Consider the following 25,288-nt stretch of genomic DNA (forward strand, 5'->3'; position numbering starts at 1 on the left):
TGGATGGGCTTGTGTCTTTATTCAACCAGATTAACTATGTAAGCGCTTGAGCAGAAAACACTCCGAAATCAAGAATTTCCTTGCATTACAATAAAACAAAAAATAAATAAAATAAAAATAAAATAAAAAAAATCTCCAGAACTTTTTTGAGCTTGAGGTGGGAACCAACTCCATAGAGAATAAATAGATATTTTTTTTTTCCTAGCATTTTGGAGCTTCGAGCTTCAACCTACAAAAACACTGAGGTGTGAATGAGGCCTCAATGATTGACCACTTGGTCTTTTCATACGATCACTCCTATCCTCAATTTCATTTTTTCATTTACAAAGTAACAAATAGACACCCGTGTGCACTAAAAGCATGTGAAGATGTAGCTGCCTGTGAATGAAATGTTCCACACCAGGGAGGAGCGAGGAGAGCAGAGGCGGACAGAGGAAGGAGCACACACACACACACACACACACACACATACACATACACACACAGCTCAGATCTGGGATGAGAGGAGATCTAGCAGAGGAGAGCAGATCTGCTGGATAACGGTGACCAGAGAGAATAATATACAAATACTACAGAACACAATTCTGTGCATCAACCAGCCCTGCAGAAATTGTAAGGTGAGAACTCATTTCCTAAACTGTATGAAAGAGTTGTATTTCTGAGTCCAAAATATTTACTGAAAGCAATCCTGTACCGACAAATATGGGGATGCCAAAGCCGATCATTTTCTAAAAGTTGGCCATGCACTGGTAAATTTACGAACGAACGTTCATGTGAAAATTCTCAGTATATTCAATAATTTGATTTCATTCTCAGAAGAACTACACACAGAACACTATGGGTGATGAGGGACTTGACTAATGTCATTTGAAAGTTTACTTTGCTTTTAACATTGAAATTAGTTGTATTGAGGAAAAAAAAAAAAAAAAATTCCCTTCCTGCTTCTTTGAATTTCCCCATCACTACTACCTAAAAAAAAAAAAAAAATATATATATATATATATATATATCTATATATATATATATATATATATATATATCTATATTATATATATATTCAACAGCTTCAATACTTTGAGGCACTGATGTGAATAATTATTATTATTATTATTATTATTATTATTAACAATTAAAATATATATAATCATAATAATTATTATAAAAAAATTATGTGTGTGTGTATGTGTGTGTGTATATATATATATATATATATATATATATATATATATATATATATATATATATATATATATATATATATCTCAAATTGAAATAAAAATATATTTTAATCATTAGTGGGGTAAAATATTATTAATAAAAATAATTGTATATAATTATTAATGATACAAATAATTGTATAAATATATATATATATTTATATTTATACAATTATTTGTATCATTAATAAATATATACAATTATTTTTATTAATAATATTTTACCCCACTAATGATTAAAATATATTTTTATTTCAATTTGAGATATATATATATATATATATATATATATATATATATATATATATATACACACACATACACACACACATAATTTTTTTATAATAATTATTATGATTATATATATTTTAATTGTTAATAATAATAATAATAATAATAATAATTATTCACATCAGTGCCTCAAAGTATTGAAGCTGTTGAATAAGTATGACAGCCAGGCAACTAGCATTTGAAGGAAGCAAGATTAAAGGGGTTGTAAACCCTCAGGGTTTTTCACGTTAATGCATGCATATGTGCTGCAGCCCCCCCCCAAACCCCTACTTTCTTACCTAATCCGATTGTTCCAGCAACCAGAACAAGCCCAGAAGCTCCAGCCGCTGTCTCGGGTCCTCATTGGATAGATTGATAGCAGCGGGAGCCATTGCTCTCCATGGGGGGCACTCGAAGAGGAGGAGCTGGGAGCACCACAGGCGGACCCCAGAAGAGGCGGATCAGGGCTGTTATGTGCAAAACCAACTGCACAGAAGAGGTAAGTATAGCATGTTTGTTAGTTTAACCACTTGCTTACTGGGCACTTAAACCCCCCTCCTGCCCAGACCAATTTTCAGCTTTCAGCGCTGATGCACTTTGAATGACAATTGCGCGGGCATACAACACTGTACCCAAATGAAATTTTTATCATTTTTTTCCCACAAATAGAGCTTTCTTTTGGTGGTATTTAGTTACAGCTCGGAGTTTTATTTTTTGCTAAACAAACAAAAAAAGATGCAAAAAAAAAAAAAAAAATCATGTTTTAATAGTTTGTTATAAAATTTTGCAAACGGGTCATTTTTCTCCTTCATTGAAGTGCGCTGATTAGGCGGCACTGATAGGCTGCATTGGTGGGCACTGATGGGCTGCATTGGTGGGCACTGATAGACTGCATTGGTGGGCACTGATAGGCATAGTTAAGGCGGCACTAATAGGCACAGATAAGGCGGCACCGATGGGCACAGATAAGGCGGCACTGATGGGCAAAGATGGGCACAGATAAGATGGCACGGATGGGTGGCACGGATAAGTGGCACGGATGGGCACTGATAGGTACCACAGATAGATGGGACTGATGGGCACTGATAGGTGGCACTGATAGGTGGCTCTGATAGGTGGCACTGCTGGGCACTGATGGGCGGCACTGCTGGGCACTGATGGGCGGCACTGCTGGGCACTGATGGTGCAGCACCTTTGAGGCAGATTGTGGGCACTGTGGGTGGCACTGTGGGGTGGCACTGTGGGTGGCACTGTGGGCACTATGGGCACTGACGGGGGGCACTTACTTTTGCTTTTACTTTTACTTCAGGATGGCACTGCGGGAGGCAGGTGGGCACTGGCAGGTGGCAGATGGTCCCTTGTATTGATGGCCGTGATCGGGACTGATGTCCCGATCACGGCCGCCGGTGATCGGCTTTTTTTTTTGTGTGTGGAATAATAGTCGATTACCGGCTCCGTTCTATCACATGATCAGCTGTCATTGGCTGACAGCTGATCACGTGATAAGGGGTCGGGATCAACCCCTTGCACGGATCAGGAGAGTCTCATGGACTCGCCGATCACAGAGCGTGCCGCGCGCGCCCCTCAGGGGGCGCGCAGGCCGCTCGTACACGGGACGACGTCAATAGACGTAGTCCCGGAAATGTAGGTCCGCGCTAATGCCGTCATTTGGCAATAGCGCGGATCCCAAGTGGTTAAAAAAAAAAAACCTTTACAATCAATCACTATAAGTAGAAGTAACGGTATGCTCCTTACTCTCTGGTTTTCTGTAGGGCTTATCATTGGTGTGCCCAGCCTACTGAATTAGGGTGTGCACTCCAGAGCACATGTGTATATCAGTAGAGCAGTGGGTGGTGTCAGTAGAGCAGTGGACAGTATCAGTCTTTTTTATTTGTTTTATTCTTATTTTTTATTTTTTTTCCTTAGTATCCCCATTGGGGGCTTTAGTGAAATATCAAGGGATCTAAGCAGAGAGAAAGAACTGGGGAAGCTCTGTCCTCAATCCCTTTCTCTGCAGCATTAGCTGCACTGGACAGTGAATGAATGAGAAGTGCTCTTTGCTGAACATTCATTCATACTGAACGAAAAATAAGCTAAATCACATAAACATCAAATTGTGCAAAAATGGGAAATGAATCATGAACTATTAGTATCCTCTACAGATAGATTGATATGCACTTATGTCATAGATAGTAAAATACATATATGAGTTATAAATTCAGGCCATGCAAATCACTCATTCCTTGCAGTATAAGATCACATAGCATATGCCTATAATAGTACAGACTCTAAAAAAACAGCTCTAAACAAAACACACACCCAGTGTATGAACAATAAGTCCGTGTATATAAATCACAGCAAACTACTTTCAAAAACTGTGAATAAAGTCCTCCACAGATAAACCATAAAGGATCATAGAAAATCCACTGCTGGGTCCATTTAAATAGTGCTTGATCCACCACCAAAACACGATTAAATTTGCCGCTTACCAGAAGGACATGACCCCCCCACTACAGAGGGTCACAAAAAACCTTTGGATATAAACTCGTCTTCCAGCCAAGAGGGGTCCTCAGTGTTCTCCTTGCGTCACCACTCCAAATAAGGGTTGTGAAGAAAACACTCCCAGAGGTCTTTCTTATAGATCCAGAGGGACTCAGGGTAGGAGCATCAAAGCCATAGAAGAAAGATAGAACTCCAAATAGTGTAAAACCCTTTATTACTAGAGATAAAAAAGTTAAATTGCACTTACCCCTGGATGACGCAATTTTGTTGCGAAACGCGTAGGGCTGAGCGATACGCTAAACGTCACCTCGTGTTTGTAACGGTTCCGGGAGAACGGGTCTGTCTGTATACGTCCGGCCGGCGCAACGGACTCAAGGCTTTTGATCTTTTATACACTGTAAGTGCAATTTTACTTTTTTATCTCTAGTAATAAAGGGTTTTACACTATTTGGAGTTCTATCTTTCTTCTATGGCTTTGATGCTCCTACCCTGAGTCCCTCTGGATCTAGAAGAAAGACCTCTGGGAGTGTTTTCTTCACAACCCCCATTTGGAGTGGTGACGCAAGGAGAACACTGAGGACCCCTCTTGGCTGGAAGACGAGTTTATATCCAAAGGTTTTTTGTGACCCTCAGTAGTGGGGGGTCATGTCCTTCTGGATCAAGCACTATTTATATGGACCCAGCAGTGGATTTTCTATGATCCTTTACGGTTTATCTGTGGAGGACTTTATTCACAGTTTTTGAAAGTAGTTTGCTGTGATTTATATACACGGACTTATTGTTCATACACTGGGTGTGTGTTTTGTTTAGAGCTGTTTTTTTAGAGTCTGTACTATTATAGGCATATGCTATGTGATCTTATACTGCAAGGAATGAGTGATTTGCATGGCCTGAATTTATAACTCATATATGTATTTTACTATCTATGACATAAGTGCATATCAATCTATGTGTAGAGGATACTAATAGTTCATGATTCATTTCCCATTTTTTGCACAATTTAAAGTTTATGTGATTTAGCGCGGCTTATTATTTTTCGTTTTGTTTTGCTGTATTTATGGGACACAGTTAAGCTGCAGCCAAATCTTTCGTATTTACGAGTATCACATATGATTCATTTTTATGTTTCACCTTAGCGCAGTTTTTTTCCTCTTTTTTTCATTCATTCATACTGAAACATCCCCCACAGCAGCCAGTGGGAGAGAAGATGAGAAGATGAGGGAAGCTGGGGGAGAGACAGGGGATGCCAGGAAGCAGAAGGAATCAGCACCACGCAGGGTGATTAGGGTGTGCCCAGGCACACCTGGCACACCCTGCGCGCACGCCTATGGGGCTCATCTACATGGATGAATCACTTTTCACAGGGTGTTTTACGGGTGGCTGGAAGGTGTTATGTTGCCTCTTAGCCACTTATTTAAACCCCTTAAAAGGGAGACTTTACACTGAGACTCAATCACAGGTGCCAACTTAGCCTTGAGGCTGGGTTCACACCATAGCGATGCGGGAACGCCGCAAATCCGCGGCGTTTTCCCGCTTCGCATGCCTCCCACCGGCAGTTCACACTGCCCTATGCGGACTGCTGGGAGTGTCAATGAAATCTTAATGACACCCCCAGACCAGTCCGCATATCGCAGTGCGATCTGCAAACTCGGACAGGAATCGGATCGCATGGTGTGAACACCCATGCGATCCGATTCTGCTGCGGACCAAAAAAAGGGTCCTGTGCGAGTTTGCGGCGGGTGCATCTATCTGTATGGTTGAACTCGCATCGCACAAACAGATCGGATGTGATTTGCACTGCAGTGCGGTGCGAATCACATCCGGATCTCTCACCCGCAGCGGTGTGAACCCAGCCTAAAGGCCCAACTGTAGATGGGTGCAAACCATAGTCACGTGACTAGGGGACGAAAGGTTCACAATGACTTTTACTAACCCATCTTCACTGGGTCAGGCAACAGCAATAAAAACAGTATACAATAGTATTATTCTTACACTTAGAGGTCTATTTATAAAGCAGTGAATGTGACGGTCACCAAACATTCTCTGGTGGAGAATCACTGTCATTTATAAACAGATGGACCTAGAAGAGCCACCTCCCGGGAATGTTTGTTGGAAATTCAGATTCGGTGCTTTTTAAAAACACACCTCTTTGGGTCTATAGCGCCAACATATTCTGCAGTGTTTTCTGGAATACAAATGTGGAAAATTACAAAAACACAAAAACACACACAACCAGACACAGGAGGATTCATATAATGAAAGAAATTATGAAACAAAAGGTGGAAGGGCCCTGCCCACAGGAGCTGACGCTCTAGGGAAAATTTGGGAAACTTGGTAAGAGGGCGTTTTTTTTTTATTTTTTTGGTACAAAGGTCCAGGCGCATCTAAAATCATAAATATAATTTAATGCCAATGCTGCAAACAAAACGGTCACCTAGAAAATGTTTATGAGAGGATGGAAAATAAGCGCGGCCGGATGCAGAGATTTTAGGAATAGAGAAGGCAGGGGAAAATCATAATGAAAGATGCGTTGTAGCAAAGAAAAAAATATTTTTGGAAATTTATGAAATTAGAGAAACGTCATTAAATGAGATGCGTGAAACAAAGCAAACAAACTCCAGGCAGATAGAACATAAAAAAAAAATTAATGCAGCTCTGAATTTAATACATCATTAACGCTAATTGAAATGCATGCACTGTAAGTACCTAAATCTGACCTGGTATCAGCCCCCTTGCAGTCCCGGTACAGCAGAGTTCAGACTGGAAGACGGAGAAGTAGCACAATGAGGCAATCAGTTTTGCTACAATAGTCAAGTGCTAACTAGAAGCATGGTGCCAGGAGGAGAGAGAGAGAGCAGAGTGACCGAGAGATGAGCTCATCCCTTTGCTGCTTCTTCTTTCAATGTATCACAGGCTGGGGGAGGGACTTGTAAAGCCCCGTACACACGAGAGGACTTATGTCCGACAGACTTCCAAAGGAGTTCCGTCGGAGTTCTGCTGGAATTCCGACGGAGTTCTGACGGACTTTTCGGCCGAACGGACTTGGCCACACACAATCACACTAAACTCCGACGGATTCGAACGTGATGACGTACGACTCGGCTCGAATAAGGAAGTTCATAGCCAGTAGCCAATAGCTGCCCTAGCGTCGGTTTTAGTCCGTCGGAATAGCATACACACGAGCGGATTTTTCGAAGGGGACCGGGTCCGGCGGAGTTCCTTCGGGAAAATTTGAAGCATGTTCCATATTGTAAAGTCCTTCGGACTTTGGCGAGTCAAAAGTCCGTTGCAGCCCACACACGATCGGATAGTCTGACGGACTCAGTCCTTCGGACTTTGGATGTTGAAAAGTCCGCTCGTGTGTACGCGGCATAAGTGTCACTGAACTGCAGCAGAGAAAAATCAGGACTCCTGCCCTGGCAGACAGAACTGTGCTGTGTGGCAGAGCTGGTCAAATCTCAGGATTGGGTGGACAGAAATACAAATCCCTTTGATTTCAAAAAATGGGTGCAGCACAGGAGAAAATCTGAGCATAGCAGCAAGGTATCTGCAGGTCCTATGTTTTGTTGTAGAGGTGTTCAGGTTTATATTTAATTTATTACAGGTACTTATATAGGGTTAAAGTGTTACTAAAGGTTTTTATTTATTTTTTTAAATAACAAACATATCATACATACCTCCACTGTGCAGTTGGTTAAAGCGGAGGTCCACCCTAAAGTGGACCTTCCGCTCATCGGAACCCTCCCCCCCTCCGGCGCCACAATTGGCACCTTTCAGGGGGGGGGGGTGCAGATACCTGTACAGTACAGGTATCTGCACCCACTTCCGGGATAGCTCTCTGCGGAAAGGGGCGTAGATTACGCCCCTTTCCGCAAGTGCCCGCCCCTTTCCGCAAGTGCCCCGCTGCCTGCTGGGAAACACACAGATCCCAGAGACAGCGGGGACCATCCTTATTGCGCAGCGCGACTTGCGCATGCGCAGTAGGGAACCGGGAAATGAAGCCGAAAGGCTCCATTTCCTGATTCCCATACCCAAGATGGCGGCGGCAGCACCCGAGAGACGATCTAGAGATCGGCTTCGGGTGCCGACATCGCGGGCGCGCTGGACAGGTAAGTGTCACTATTTTAAAAGTCAGCAGCTGCAGTATTTGTAGCTGCTGGCTTTTAAAAAAAAAAAAAAAACGCGGACTCCCGCTTTAAGCACAGAGTGGCCAGATTCTCCTCTTCTGGGATCCCTCAGCGCCACTGGTAGCTCCTCCTCTTCTCAAGTGACCCATTGGAGAAGTGCTCTCCTTTGGCACATCCATGCTGGCGTGCACCCGAGTGGGCTGCAGCATGAGAGAAGGTTTTTCACCCTAATGCATAAAAAGGTGAAAAACCACACACACAGATATATACACACACACATATTAACCAGGGCAACTGCTGCCTGGCAAACTAAATTTTCTAGCAACCCTGCCTAAACACCAAGGTGCTACATCAATGTTCATAAATCAGTAGTGTGTGTGCAAGAGGCCTTCTGTTGGTTCTACAATATTACCAGTGGCGGCCGGTGCTGGGGGGGGGGGAGGGGGCAGCAAACGCCACCCCTTCCTCCACACGCAGGAGATGGACAGGAATGCGACAATCAATGTGATTGTACAGTGTATGGGGGGGGGGTGTACTCACTTCTTTCGGCAGTCCAGGAGGATCCCACTGTTCGACTTTTCCCCGCAGCTCAGGGTCACCACCAGCGTGTCATTCACCATCTGCTCCACCAGGACTGGCACCAACGAGCTGACCCACAGCTCCTGCCCGGCCCTCGGCCTCCATGCTCGCTCCAGCTTCCGGATGCCATCTCCAGGCCTCCCTGGCCACGGCCCTGCACGAGGAACAGGAAGACTCCCTAGCCAAAATCGGGTCTCAGGACCTGCTTCCTGATTGGTCGGAAGGAGAATCAGGAAGACAATAGCGAATATTAGTTCGCGAAGTATGGCTATGTCGGCTATACTTTAACCACTTGACCTCCAGAATATTTGCCCCCTTTCATGATCAGGCCATTTTTTGCAATACAGTACTGCGTTATTTTAACTGACAATTGCGCAGTCGTACAACTCTGTACTCAAATAAAATGTATGTCATTTTTCCCCACAAAATAGAGCTTGGTCTTTTGGTGGCATTTGATCACTACTGCAGGTTTTTTTTTTGTGTGTGCTATAAAACAAAAAGAGGCCTACAATTTTGAAAAACAAAACAAAAAATATATAATTTTTTTTACTTTCTGATATGAAATATATCCAGAAAAAAAAAAATCGAATAATGCCTTCATAATTTTTTTTTTTTTTTTTTAGTATTAATGGCGGCGATCAGCGATTTAGTGGGATTGCAATATTGCGGTGGGCAGGCGAACACTGACACTTTGTGGGAACCAGTGACAATACAGGGATCATTGCTAAAAATGTCACTGTACTAATGACACTGGCTGGGAAGAACATCTGGGGCGATCAAAGGGTTAAATGTTACATAGTTAGGTTGAAAAAGTCCATCTAGTTCAACCAATACAAGAGTAAAAAATTAAATAAATAAATAAAAACACATATAATACCATCAGAGCCATCTTTACTGCAGGGCAAATGGGGCAGCTGCCCAGGGCCCTGTCACTGTTTTGGGGCCCAAAGCAGAGCTTCCCCTTAGGCCTGTGCACTGCCCGCAAGTCGATTGATCGGCGCTTAAAGTTGACCACACACACACAGTGACAGTCTGTCACAAGCAGCTGCTGAGCCGCAGCATCAGCACGCACAGTGCAGCAGTGTCAGTGCTGCATATTTTCCATCGTGGAGCGGGCAGCGGGTGGACGGGGCCTTGAGTTCCACTGACACTCTGGCCCTTCCCCTTGCTATGCGTGCACAGTCACTGCCCGTACAAGTGTACGACGTGATCGGAGGAGGAGTTGGACCACGGAATGGAGTGCTGTCAGAGTGCTGGTCTGCTGGATCATGGTCAACTAAGGGAAACTAGAGTGTGGAGGGATTGATCGGGGCTGAGCTGGCCAGGAGGACAAAGTAGGTCTTTTTTCTCCTCCCCTGGCTCCCCATTTGTAGAGCGTTTAAAAACGCTGATGCAGTCCAGCAGTGTCCAGGCTGAGCGAGGCTGTGAGTGTATTTTTTTTCATTTCAGAGCACACCGCAGGGGCCACCAAACCAGACAGGACTGTTGCTGTATTTTCACTGCTTAATGGGCTTATTTTGTGCCTGGCGGGTTCACATGTATGTGTTTTGGCGGCCCACATTTGCGCAGGCACAGCAGCCTATTCATTCATGTATGAATGATGCACCTTTTTTTCTGCAGGAAAGACAGGCATGGAAGCCCATTCAAATGGATGCACAAAATAAGCCCATCAACATAGGCGTGCGCACGGGGTGTGCCAGGTGTGCCTGGGCACACACTAATCATCCCCCCATGTGCATCACTCTGCCTGGCCCTGCCAATTCCGTATGTGTTCCCGGCAGCAGAGAGGAGGCCAACTCACAAAGCCTAGTCACCTCTGCTCTGCAGCTATTGAAAAAGAAAAAACATCCCCAGGTCCAGTGGCGGTGCGTCCATAAAGGGCGCACAGGTGCCGCCATCTCTCTCCTGCCACCTGTCTATCACCATAGATAGATTCATGCATTGCATCTATGGTCACCGCTGCCACCCCCTATTCACGGGTCCGGACCCTTTTCAGGCGCCGGGAGCCCGAATTACAACGGCGGATTTTTGTTTGAAGCACCTGATTAGAGCCGTAAGCGCTAATAGGCATTAAAAAAGGTGAACAGCGAGCGTCATGCTGGGCACTCACAGTTCACTCAGCTGTGTGTTAGGAAAGTGAATATTCATTTGTTTTTCTAACACTGAACCACCTCTCCGCCAATCAGGTGCTCGGGTCTGTTACCTGTCACCTGACTGGCTGAAACGACAGGCACTGTGATTGGATGCCTATCAGGGAAGAGAGGACAGGAGGAGAAGACATCGAGGAGTGGGAAGGACGCTGCCATCATGACCCGCTGCCCCACCGAAACACGGTAAGTGACGGGCGGGCGGGGGATGTACAGTAGTTGCGTTTGATGGCACTGTAGCTGCGCTTGACACAGTGGTGGAAATTTATGGGTACAGTGGCTGCGTTTGATGTACAGTTGGCGAGTATGTACTGTTACAGATCTAGCTAAGGACTTGCTTGTGGACCAGTTCTTTATGTTTACAATGCATTATTAAAGTTTTTATTAGATAATTCTATGTATGTGTCTGTTTTTTGAGATGTTGGGGTGAAGAGCAAAATTGCATTGGGGGCAAAAAAATATGTTTTCCCAGGGTCCAGACCATATTAAAGATGGCCCTGAATACCATAACCAATCCTATACCCCACTCCAATTCGCTCCAGCAGGGGGAAAAATTCCTTTGCAGGGAAATGAAATCTATTACTTCCCCACTGACAGCACAGGGCTCTGCCTTGTTTACATAGGCCTGATCCCTGCGATCGCTAACAGTTTTTTTTGGTAGCATTTTATAATTAAATCCGGAAGGCAGTGCTTGGTTTTCGGAGTCCCGTACGTGGCTAGGCTCCCAAAAAGTCCCCCACATGTGGTATCCCCGTACTCAGGAGAAGCAGCAGAATGTATTTTGGGGTGTAATTTGACTTATGCCCATAGCATGTGTGAGCAATATATCATTTAGTGACAACTTTGTGCAAAAAAAAAAAAAATTGTAATATTCCTGCAACTTGTGGCAAAATATAAAATATTTCATGGACTCAACATGCCTCTCAGTAAATAGCTTGGGGTGTCTACTTTCCAAAATGGGGTCATTTGGGGGGGTTTTGTGCCATTTTGGCATTTTATGGCCTTTGAAACTGTGATAGGTAGTGAGGAGTGAAATCAAAAATTTGCACCCTTAGAAATCCTGAAGGCAGTGATTGGTTTTCGGGGTGCCGTACGCGGCTAGACTCCCAAAAAGTCCCACATATGTGGTATCCCCATACTCAGGAGAAGCAGCAGAATATATTTTGGGGTGCAATTCCACATATAACTATGGCATATGTGAGCAATATATCATTTAGTGTCAACCTTTTGTAAACTTTGTTTTTTTTGGGGTCATTATTCAATCGCTTGGGACAAAAAAATAAAAATATTCAATGGACTCAACATGCCCCTCTGCAATTTCCTTGGGGTGTCTACTTTTCAAAATGGGGTCATTTGGGGGGGGGGGATTGTACTGCCCTGCCATTTTAGCACCTCAAGAAATGAGATAGGCAGTCGTAAATTAAAAGCTGTGTAAATTCCAGAAAATGTACTCTAGTTTGTAGACGCTATAACTTTTGCGCAAACCAATAAATATACGCTTATTGACATTTTTTTTACTAAAGACTAAAATTGAGTTTATTCGATTTTTCTTATAACAAAAAGTAGAAAATATATTTTTTTCTCCAAATTTTCAGTCTTTTTCCATTTATATCGCAAAAAATAAAAAATCGCAGAGGCAATCAAATACCATCAAAAGAAAGCTCTATTTGTGGGAAGAAAAGGACGCAAATTTCGTTTGGGTACAACATTGCATGACAGCGCAATTACCAGTTAAAGCAGTGCAGTGCGAAATTGTAAAAAGACCTCTGGTCCTTAGGCTGAAAATTGGTCCGAGGCTGAAGTGGTTAAGAGACAATAAATCTCTTTGCATTCAAAAAGTGTCTGGCGCCCCCCTGTTCATATTACACCTACCATGCACTGAAGGATGTCAGCTGTCCCTAATGCTGGAGGTCACCAATGGGCTTCGGGGCCCCGGGACTTTGCTACACTAGGTTATACGGTGGGCAAGCAGCTAATTCTTGATGTGAGTAAATTGGGGCAGGCTGGTAGGGGCCCCAGTGCATTACTTTGCCCAGGGGCCCATGATGCTATTAAAAGGTGGCCCTGATTAAAATCAGAACAGTGAGATTTGAATAGTCGCTCTATAGTCACTCTGTGGTCGAACCTTCTACTCTTCTCTCATCTCACTACCCCCCCCGCAGTGCTTCTCATACAGCCCAGCTCTTCAGGTTCTGTATTGTCAATTATCTGAATTGTCACATTCCCCTCTGTCGGAGGATATGACCAGCCTGTTGAGTAGCTCTGAGTATTGACCGCGCATATATTAGCAGCATGGTGAAATCTCTCATTACAGAAACTCAGGGGGCGGCAAGCAGATCTGCTGACAACTCCAGGGAGAACACTGGGAGCAGATCTGTAATCTCTTTATCAATATAACAAGAAGCAAAGCCCCTGCATTTCATAGAACGGAAAAATACTATCCCAGCCTGTGGTGACTACACTCACCTATTACACAATATAGGATTTTCTGAATTTTTTATTTTTTTTTTCTTTTTAATCAGAAGCATTGAGACAGCTTGATTCTTTCTACAATGCAAGAAAGAGATACAAGCCCCTTACACCACTAATAAGACGTCAATCACAGCTAATGCAGACTGACTTCACACTTTGCATGAAAGAAAAATGTGAGAGGCTTGTGCATTTGTAACACGTTAAAGTGGATGTAAGCCCAGCCACTAAAATCTAACATACCCATTATGGTAAATGTAATTTCAGGTGTCATATTTTTATTAATATTTTTTTAATTATCTTTATTGACAGATGCATAAAAGATGATAATCAGCCATGCTCTATCACGGTTATGGTAATAACAATCAGCACAATCAAATCTGTTTATAAGATTGAAAAAAGCAGTTGTGTAATCAAAGATTTCAAAACTTTTGAGAAAAGTAGTAACTAGTAAAGGTGGACTATATCTTAAATAGCATTCGGCCGTAACAAAGTGCATCAATTTTTGAGCTTAAGAAAAAATAATGTTAAAAGAAAAAAAAAAAAGGGCTGAATTGGGGGGAAGTAGGTGAGAGGATGCGGACAGTGCCCCGCCAGCCACACACCACCCAGGTCACGATAGGCAAAAAAACGGTTTCATAAGTATTGAGGATATTCATCAGAGAAACTGAACCGATTCAAGTGTCATATTTAATCTCTGTACCAATCTGTGGCTTTCTTTAACCACCTGCTGTCCGGGGGCAACATGCACAAAATAATTTAGATTTTCTGAAAGCAGAGGCCCTGGAGAATAAAATGGAGACTGTTGCAATTTTTTTAACAACATCTTTATTAAACATTCCTCCCCCCGCAACACATTTTACACAGGATCAGGTTTTCAGTTTATAGAGGAGATATCATCATGTGAGGTGTGAGGGCATCATGAGGAGATTGAGGGGGAGGGGGGGATTTGTGTTGGAATGGGGAATATAGGGGGTGGCAGTGGTAAGAATTGTCCTAGGAAGGGAAATTTGGGAGAGGGGGTATTGGGGGTGGAATTGTGCCGGGGGGGGTGGGGGGGTTTTATTTTTGGAGGGAGGATTTGTGCCAGTAGAGATAATTGAGAGAGGGTATTTGTGCTGGGGGCGGGTGGGGGAATCTGTGCTGGTAGCAGGAGGAGAGTATGAATACTCAGAGGGGAAATTGTAGGGGGTAGAGGATTTGTGTTACAAAAGGTGATATGGTAGAGAGGGGAGTGGAATTTTTTTTGAGGGAGGATTTGAGTTAGGTAGGAATGATTAGGAGGGAATTTGTGATGGGAGAAGGGGATTTGGAGTGGGGGGAGAAGGGGATTTGGAGTGGGGGGGAGAAGGGGATTTGAAGTGGGGGGGAGAAGGGGATTTGGAGTGGGGGGAGATGGTGTACTCAGAGGGGAAATTTTAGGGGTAGAGGATTTGTGCTAGGAGCACTGAAGCACGTAGAATTTGGTTCAGCTGTGCATGGTAGCCAATCAGCATATAACTTCAGCTTTTTTAATTAGGCTTTGACAAAAAAAAAAACTTGGAATACTCAATCACATGGGGTGGGGGGCCGGGATCTGAGAGCCCCCTTGTTAAAGTTGGCTTCCAGATTCTGATAAGCCCCCCCGCCTGCAGATCCCCACAACCACTGACTAGAGTTGCGGAGAAGAGGCCCATGTACCCATCAATATGGTACTTTTGGGGGGGGGGGACGCAGAGCCCCCCCCGCCCCAAAGCACCCCCCATATGGAGGGCACGTGGCCTGGCATGGTTGGGGGGGGGGCGCTCGCTTGTCTCCCCTTTTCTGACCTTCAGGGTCGGATAAGGGTCAGGTATGGATTTTGGCATGGGGTTCTCCTTAAAATCCATACCAGACCCGAAGAGCCTGATATGGGTTGGGGGAGGGGGGGCCCACGCTGTTTTGTTTTGTTTTTTCACTATTTTTCTTTTTTTTATTGCTAACAATTGTTTATTACATTCAGCTGTTAGTGGAGAATACTGATGACAGCTGATGACTCATCAGTTGTTAGGATGCCGGCGTGTACCGTCTCCTAACAACAGATGTAAAAATGGACCATTTCTCCGTTGACATCCATTTAGGTCCGCTTTCATCTTTTAAACAGAAAAAAATATATATAATAATATATATATATATATATATATATATATATACACACATATACACAGTGCCTTGCGTAAGTATTCGGCCCCCTTGAACTTTTCAACCTTTTGCCACATTTCAGGCTTCAAACATAAAGATATAAAATTTTAATTTTTTGTGAAGAATCACCAACAAGTGGGACACATTTGTGAAGTGGAACGAAATCTATTGGATATTTTAAACTTTTCTAGCAAATAAAAAACTGAAAAGTGGTGCGTGAAAAATTATTCGGCCCCTTTATTTTCAGTGCAGCAAACTCACTCCAGAAGTTCAGCGAGGATCTCTGAATGATCCAATGTTGTCCTAAATGACTGATGGTGATAAATAGAATCCACCTGTGTGTAATCAAGTCTCTGTATAAATGCACCTGCTCTGTCATAGTCTCAGGGTTCTGGTGAAAGCGCAGAGAGCACCATGAAGACCAAGGAACACACCAGGCAGGTCTGTAATACTGTTGTGGAGAAGTTTAAAGCCGGATTTGGATACAAAAAGATTTCCCAAGCTTTAAACATCCCAAGGAGCACTGTGCAAGCGATCATTTTGAAATGGAAGGAGTATCAGACCACTGCAAATCTACCAAGACCTGGCCGTCCCTCTAAACTTTCAGCTCAGACAAGGAGAAGACTGATCAGAGATGCAGCCAAGAGGCCCATGATCACTCTGGATGAACTGCAGAGAACTACAGCTGAGATGGGAGAGTCTGTCAATAGGACAACAATCAGTCGTACACTGCACAAATCTGGCCTTTATGGAAGAGTGGCAAGAAGAAAGCCATTTCTCAAAGATATCCATAAAAAGTCTCGTCTAAAGTTTGCCACAAGCCACCTGGGAGACACACCAAACATGTGGAAGAAGGTGCTCTGGTCAGATGAAACCAAAATCCAACTTTTTGCCCACAATGCAAAACGATATGTTTGGCGTAAAAGCAACACAGCTCATCACCCTCAACACACCATCCCCACTGTCACACATGGTGGTGGCAGCATCATGGTTTGGGCCTGCTTTTCTTCAGCAGGGACAGGGAAGATGGTTAAAATTGAGGGGAAGATGGATGCAGCCAAATACAGGACCATTCTGGATGAAAACCTGTTGGAGTTTGCAAAAGACCTGAAACTGGGACGGAGATTTATCTTCCAACAAGACAATGATCCCAAACATACAGCAACATCTACAAAGGAATGGTTCACAAATAAACGTATCCAGGTGTTAGAATGGCCAAGTCAAAGTCCAGACCTGAATCCAATCGAGAATCTGTGGAAAAAGCTGAAAACTGCTGTTCACAAACGCTCTCCATCCAACCTCACTGAGCTCGAGCTGTTTTGCAAGGAAGAATGGGCAAGAATTTCAGTCTCTTGATGTGCAAAACTGATAGAGACATACCCCAAGCGACTTGCAGCTCTAATCGCAGCAAAAGGTGGCTCTACAAAGTACTAATGCAAGGGGGCCGAATAATTTTGCACGCCCCACTTTTCATTTTTTTATTAGTTAAAAAAAGTTTCAAAAATCCAATAGATTTCGTTCCACTTCACAATTGTGTCCCACTTGTTGGTGATTCTTCACAAAAAATAAAAATTTTATATCTTTATGATTGAAGCCTGAAATGTGGCAAAAGGTTGAAAAGTTCAAGGGGGCCGAATACTTTCGCAAGCACTGTATATATATATATATATATATATATATATATATATATATATATATATATATATATATATATATATATATATATATATATATATATATATATATATATATATATATATTTTTTTTAGGGAAACATAACTAAAAGTGGATGTTAAAGAAGGCAGATGTCAGCAGAAGTCAATAGATGATCATCCACTTTCCCATAGGAAGACATAGGTCATGGGTTGGACACCACTGCTGTGACAGAAGATGGTCTTCCCCAAACACAAACAGTGCAATCGTCTAAAATATCTTATTATGCTGTAGTGCCATTTGATGGAAACGCCTGATCTGAGCTTTGCCCATATTGTGTATCACTTTTGATCAGTCTTCTGCCCCCCCCCCCCCCCCCCCAATCCCATTTTCTCTGGTCTTCTCTCCTCTTGCCATCACTCCAGTTCTCATCTCTGTGGATGGAGGAGATGTACATTTTCCTCCCCTTGCTCTCTGACTCAGCTGATCTGTAATATGACTGGACCTCTTCATATATGGAAACTATTTTCATTGGAAAAAAACATGTGTTTGGGGCCAGAAATGCAGATTAAATGGACTGCCTGTGACTGTGTGAGCTCATTGTCTGAACCACTAATCTATTAATTCTCATTGAAGGGTGACAGATGCGGCTAGACCTAAAATTTACTGCTTGGATTAACAGCATCTCTCAGTCTCTGACATGGAAGAACCCTTAAAATAATGTTCCAGTCTCAAGGAACCTCTGCTAATAATCATTGTGTCTACACCTCATAGTACATTAGTCTGAACAGTAAGTTGTGAATACAGGAAAAAAAAAAAAACTATAGGTATAGCATTTACAGTACATCATTTTGTCATATAGATCATTAATAATAAATACTACAAGAAAAGTAACAAACAGTGAAAATTGTAGCGTTCTGTGATGGTCACGCGGATATTTCGTTAAATGTGACCCCTTACACTGGTGGTCAAGGAAGAAGAGCCCCTTAAATTGTTAGAACAGTGGGGAAAGAGCCCATTATATAAATGGTTGTCAGTGGAAGATGGGCCCCCTTAATCCATTATTCAGTGGTGACACATGCCACATTACATTGGTGGTCAGTGTAGTCCCCCCCCCCCCCCCCATATTGTTAATAAATGAACAAAAGCCCCTTAGTTTAGTAGCGATTGGGGAAAGGACCTGTTAATTGGGGAGTCAGTAGAAGAAGGGCCCCCTTAATCTTCTACTCAGTGGGAGATAGGCCACATTACATTGGTGCTCAGTGCAATGCCCCCCTACACTGGTTATAAACAAAAGCCCCCTAGTTTAGTGCTGAGTGGGGAATTTGGTCAGTGGAAGAAGAGCCCCCTTAATCTAATATTCAGTGGGAGATAGGCCTTATTATATTGGTGATCAATGAAGAAGAGCCCCTTATATTGGTGGTCAATGAAGAAAAGAACCTTATATTGATGGTCAGGAAGGAGGGGGGGGGACCCATTACATTGGTGGCCAGTGGAAGAAGGCGGTCCTTGATGTTCTATTCAGTGGAACATATGCCCCATTACATTGGTGGTCAGTGTAATTCCCCCCTATACTGGTGATAAATGAACAAAAGTCCCTTAGTTTAGTAGTGATTGGGGAAAGGACCTGTTAATTGGGGGTCAGTGGAAGGAGGGCCCCTTTAATCTACTATTCCGTGGACGATGGGCCTTATTATATTGGTGGTCAGTGTAGTGCCCCCTTACACTGGTGGTCAATGAAGAAGAACCCCTTATAAGTGTGGTCAGGAAGCGGGGGGGGGGGGGCGCATTACATTGGTGGCCAGTGGAAGAAGGGCACCCTTAATCTACTATTCAGCGGGACATATGCCCCATTAAATCAGTGTCAATAGGCAGAATGTTCCGACATTGGTGAACAGTGAGAAGAATGCTCCTTATTGTATTGATCAAGGTGTAAAAGCCAGAAAGCTAAAATGATAATTGGTGTCAGTGGTTATTTATGTTTCTGAGAGACAGAAAAGTCCAATTACCCCGGGAAACCCTAGAAGCCTTCAAAAGGAACCCTGGTTGAGAAAGACTGGTTTAGAACATCTACTAGCAAATCACCCATTATGGGGAATTCACATTTATCCCTCTTTAGCTTCTTGATACATTTTTTGGAACATTATTTTTATTGATTGAATTTTTTTTTGAAGGTATACAAAATCACCTTTAGGCTGGGTTCACACTGCTGCGGGGGGAGATCCGGATGTGATTCGCACCGCAAATCACATCCGATCTCCGTAGCGATGCAAGTTCAGCCATACAGATAGTATGGCTGAATTCGCAGCGCTCCCGCAGCAAACTCGCACGGGACCCTTTTTTTGGTCCGCAACAGAATCGGATCGCATGGGGGGTTCACACCATGCGATCCGATTCCTGTGCGAGTCGGCAGATCGCACTGCGATATGCGGACGGATCTGGGGGTGTCATTAACATATCATTGACACTCCCAGCCGTCCGCATAGGGCAGTGTGAACTGCCGGCGGGAGTAATGCGATGCGGGAAAACGCCGCGGATTCGCGGCGTTCCCGCATCGCAGCGGTGTGAACCCGGCCTTACAGGAGCCCCCCAGCGTCGTTAACATATTGATATCACCTGCCCACCAGGGACAGTTATCAGAGTTATCAGAGTACACAACAAGATTAATTTAAAAAACCGAGATCATCGCCGTCTCTCGATGTAGGAAACCAACTAAGCCCATGTACAAACAGGACAACCTCATATACTGTAGATAGATATACTTTGTTTTCAATGTATACATACAACAAAATTCAGAGTCCGAAATCCAACCATGCCACACATTCTCTATTTGTTTGGGTCAGCCTCGATTTTGGTAAGTGCCTTTATAAAAATGACATTGCCTTGGTAATTAGGGTCTTCCAGTCAGTGAAGGGGCCTCTGCTTTTTTCCAATAGAGAAGAATCGATTTACGGGTGTAAAACAAAGTAATGGACAGTAAGGTTCTCTGTGCCCCGGCCCCTGAGGGGTGCCAATTCTTCCACCAGGCCAAGTAAGCACACAACAATAGTCAACAATAGTCAAGGGTATATGAAGAGCTGTAATATTCTCAAGGGCACAAACCATTTCCTGCCAGAAAAGCTGTATTAGTGGGCATTGACAAAAGACATGCTCAAAATCTGCCGGGGAATGCTGGCAACACCAACAGTTTGCAGAGTCAGCATAAATCTTGGCAAGTCTTCCTGGAGTATAATACATTGGATGCAGAATTTTGCATTAGATGAGGGGGTCCCTGGATAACACCAAATATTTAAGAGCTACTTGATAATTAAAAGTTGAAGCTGTCAAACCATGCAAGATTCAGGCTTTCAGCGATAATAAAAAATAATGCGCAATGTAGTGTAAAAAGGAGGTAGTCCCTTTTAAGAGTCCACATGAACAATCCAGTAAGTCCAATGAAAACAGAGATATGTGGCTGTGACTTCCCGATATAGAATCTGGGTGAATCCTCCAATAGTGTAATCAGGGCCGTCTTTAACCACTTGCAGACCGGACCAATTTGCTGGTCAAAGACCAGACCCCTTTTTGCGATTCGGCACTGCGTCGCTTTAACTGACAATTGCGCGGTCGTACGACGTGGCTCCCAAACAAAATTGACGTCCTTTTTTTCCCACAAATAGAGCTTTCTTTTGGTGGTATTTTATCACCCCTGCGGTTTTTATTTTTTGCGCTATAACCAAAAATAGAGCGACAATTTTGAAAAAAACACATTATTTTTTACTTTGTGTTATAATAAATATCCCCCAAAAATATATAAAAAAACATTTTTTTCCCTCAGTTTAGGCCGATACGTATTCTTCTACATATTTTTGGTAAAAAAATCGCAATAAGCGATTATTGATTGGTTTGCGCAAAAGTTATAGCGTTTACAAAATAGGGATAGTTTTATAGCATTTTTATTAATAATTTTTTATTATTTTTTTTTTTACTAGTAATGGCGGCGATCAGCGATTTTTATTGTGACTGCAACATTGTGGGGAACCCATCGGACATTTTTGACACATTTTTGGGACCATTGTCATTTATACAGTAATCACTGCTATATAAATGCAGTGATTCCTGTGTAAATGACACTGGCAGTGAAGGGGTTAACCAGTGGGTGGCAGTGTAGGGGTTAAGTGTTCCTAGGGGTGTGTTACTAACTGTGGGGGGGGTTGGGCTTTCATTTAGTGAACACTGATCTCTGCTCCAATCACATGGAGCAGAGATCGGCGTCACTAGTTGCTAGGCAGAATGGAGAAATGTTGTTTACACAGCATTTCCTCCATTCGGCCGCTCTGTGAGATGATCGCGGGGATGCCCGCGGCGATCGAGTCCGCGGGTCCCGCGACCGGACTCACGGGGGTCCCGACCAGCGCGGGAGCGCGCCGCCGGCGGTGTGCTCCCGATGGCAGGGCGGCATTGAATATTGGACGTACCTGTACGCCAATATGCCTGCCCGTGCCATTCTGTCGATGTACAAAAATTTTCTTGGGGCCCCCCCATGCAATTTCACTCTCCACCTTCTCTGAGACATACAATAAATAGTAGCTTGACTTAAAATCAGTTTGCTGTATCAGATCAGGCAGCAATTGCGATTGGTTGCCTGAGGTTACAGCATATGATTACTGCTTACTGACTGGTTGCTAGAGGTTACAGCACACATTAAGGCTCACTGATTAGTTTCTAGAGGTTACAGCAAATGATTTCTGTTTGTTGATTGGCTGCTAGAGATTACTGTACAGTAATACTGCTCACCGGTTGCTATAGGTTACAGCACATCTTCTCCTCACTGCAGGGGGGGCATGATATACATATGAATGCCACCTTTATTTACATATCAATGCAGTTGGCCTCAGCTATTTACATATGCATGTCACTGCTATTTACATATGAATGCTGGTTATTTACCAGTTATCAGGACACAGGAAGGGACTACAACTTCAAACGGATGAGGGAATTTAAACTTGGATAAAGTAATGAAAGCGTGACAGCTGAGAGAACAGGCTCCTAAATGGCATGACTGCTGTGGTCCGGGTGATTGGGGCCGGACCCTGAGCACAGACCACCATTTAGTGATGCCTGGGAATTTTGACCATTCTTCCAGAAGCACACTTGTGTGATCAGGCACTGATGTTGGATGAGAAGGCCTGGCTAGGATGTCTCTGCTCCAATTCATCCCAAAAGTGTTCCATCGGGTTGAGGTCCGGCCCCTGTGCTGTCCAGACAGGTTCCTCCACTCCAAACTTGCTCATCCATGTATTTATTGACCTTGCTTTGTGCACTGGTCTGTAGTCATGTTGGAACAGGTAGGGCCATCCCCAAACTGTTCCCACAAAGTTGGGAACATTAAATTGTCAAAAATGTCTTGGTTTGTTGACACCTTAAGTGTTCCCTTCACTGAATGAATGAATGAATGAGTGACTTGTATAGCGCTACCTATGCGAACTGAATCGCCTCAGGGCGCTTTCTTGCCACAGTGTCCATCTGCATCTTTTTTTAAGCGGTCCTTTAACCTGTAGGGTCCCGACACACTTACAACATTGACATACACATATTATGGCCATTTTTTTTTTGGACAGGGTCTAATTAACCTACCAGCATGTCTTTGGAGTGTGGGAGCAAACCGGAGTACCCGGAGGAAACCCACACAGGCACAGGGAGAACATGCAAACTCCAGGCAGATAGTGTTGTGGTCGGGATTTGAACCAGCAACCCTATTGCTGCTAGGTGAAGGTGCTAACCACTACACCACTAAGGGGCCAAGCCCAACTCCTGAAAAACAACCCCACACCATAACCCCCCACCAATTAATTTGGACTAGTGGACAAAGCAAGGTCCATAAAGACATGGATGAGTGAGTTTGGGGTGGAGAAACTTGACTGGCCTGTACAGATTCCTGACCTCAACCCGATAGAACACCTTTTTGGATGAATTAGAGTGGAGACTGCAAAGGCAGGCCTTCTTGTCCAACATCAGTGCCTGACCTCACAAATGCACTTCTGGAAGAATGGTCAAACATTCCCATAGACACACTCCTAAACCTTGTGGACGGCCTTCCCAGAAGAGTTGAAGCTGTTATAGCTGCAAAGGACGGGCCAACTCAATATTGAACCCTACGGACTAAGACTGGGATGCCATTAAAGTTTAAAGCGGGAGTCCGCCGGGACTCCGCGTTTTTTTTTTTTTTTAAAGCCAGCAGCTACAAATACTGCAGCTGCTGACTTTTAAAATAGTGACACTTACCTGTCCAGCGCGCCCGCGATGTCGGCACCCGAAGCCGATCTCTAGATCGGTACTCGGGTGCTGCCGCCGCCATCTTGGGTATGGGAATCAGGAAATGGAGCCTTTCGGCTTCATTTCCCGGTTCCCTACTGCGCATGCGCGAGTAGCGCTGCGCAATAAGGACGGTCCCCGCTGCCTCTGGGATCTGTGCGTTTCCCAGCAGGCAGCGGGGCACTTGCGGAAGGAGGCGGGCACTTGCGGAAAGGGGCGTAATCTACGCCCCTTTCCACAGAGAGCTATCCCAGAAGTGGGTGCAGTTACCTGAATTATCCAGGTAACTGCACCCCTCTCCCCCCTGAAAGGTGCCAATTGTGGCGCCGGAGGGGGGGAGGATTCCGATGAGCGGAAGGTCCATTTTAGGGTGGACCTCCGCTTTAAGCGTGTGTAAAAGCAGGCGTCCATCTGGTGTTCCTGAGGACCGGTGTGTCCCATTGTGAGGAGAAAGGAGTGAGGACTTGCCAAATGTCGGTCAGAGCCATTATCTCAGAGGGGAACACCGCTTGCTTTGACCTTTCTGGTAATGCAGAGGTCAGGCCATGGAGGTGTGCGGCCAAGTTATATAGTGGTGGAGATACAGAGCACTTTTATTTGGAGTGGCACAATGGTGATCACACTATTTATTGATTGGACTTTAACGTTTGCTTTTACGCAGTTTTGGAATCTGAAAACAATTTAATATTTGTTGTACAGTTTCGAGTTTATAGGACGTAGTATCGTTTTTTTTTTAACATGATTTTGGTTGCGCTACACTGTTTTTTTTTTATTAATGAATGGGTGTGTTCAAGACATGAGAAATTGGAATCGTTGTGTAACTGCAACTTTTCTAGCAGCCTGGAGAGAGATGCCGGTGTAGTGTCAAATAGTGTCCCCCACTGGATAGTGTCCGCCCTGTACGGCGCCTGCGCAGTAAGTCCAGGTTCAAGCCCCACCATCCAAGTGGACACAGAGTTAGAATATAAAATAGCCGGGCGAAGCGAGGCCGTGCCCGAAGCGCGGCGAGCTTATGTGGGGCTTCAACCTGGACTCTTCTACTGTTCTTCTTCGGAGACTTTCAGAGTCTCCTTCTCCTCCTTACAGCGCAAGCGCTGCGCCTGCGCAGTACGGGGCGGACACTATCCCATGGCCAGGGCACTTTTTGACAGAACTTCGGCAGAAGCTGGAAGAGGAAAAAAAGTCTGTGTAGTAAACATCACATACACTGCGCTCTTGCAATGGGCATGTTAGCACTTAACCCCTTCCTGACCAGCCGCCGCAGATATACTGCGGCAGGTTGGATCCCCTGGGTGAACCGTCATAGCTATACGTCGGCTGGCCTTTTGACCGCTAGGGGGCGCGTAGGTGACCCTGGTGCATGCGCGCGGCGGTCACGATGACCGCCGGGCACCAGTGATCGCTCCACACAGAGACAGAACAGAGATCTGTCAATGTAAACAGACATATCTCTGTGCTGTCAGGGGGTGATGAGAGCGATCTGTTGTTCATACCAAGTATGAACAATGATGGATTTCCTCACCCAGGCAGTGCCATTCCCCTACAGTTAGAATCACTTCCTAGGGAACAGTTAACCCCTTCCCTGCCAGTGACATTTACACAGTAATCAGTGCATTTTTATAGCACTGATCACTGTATAAATAGCAATGGTCCCAAAAATGTGTCAAAAAGTGTCTGATCTGTCCGCCTTAATGTTGCAATCCCGGAAAAAGAAAATAATTATATTATATATATATTTTATAATAATAAATATTGCAGATCGCTGCCATTATTGAAAAAAAAAATGTATAATTTAAATATATATATTTGCAAAACAAAGTATGTGAACCCTTTTGGAATAATATGGATTTCTGCATAAATTGGTCCTAAA

At 44.0% G+C, this 25,288-nt stretch overlaps 1 protein-coding gene across 1 annotated transcript in view; it reads left to right on the top strand.

The window, feature by feature from the left end:
• The first annotated feature begins 448 nt into the window (after nucleotides 1-448).
• GPR68 (G protein-coupled receptor 68) overlaps nucleotides 449-25,288 on the top strand; it is a 42,548-nt gene continuing 17,708 nt past the window's right edge. Inside the window, exon 1 of the mRNA XM_077466758.1 lies at nucleotides 449-617. The gene's annotated coding sequence lies outside the window, so the exon portion shown is untranslated. The remainder of the gene's footprint in view (nucleotides 618-25,288) is intronic.

Source organism: Lithobates pipiens, unplaced genomic scaffold, assembly GCF_037356315.1.
Source record: "Lithobates pipiens isolate NorthernLeopardFrog02 unplaced genomic scaffold, aLitPip1_a1.2 Scaffold_37, whole genome shotgun sequence".
Classification (NCBI taxonomy): Eukaryota; Metazoa; Chordata; class Amphibia; order Anura; family Ranidae; genus Lithobates; species Lithobates pipiens.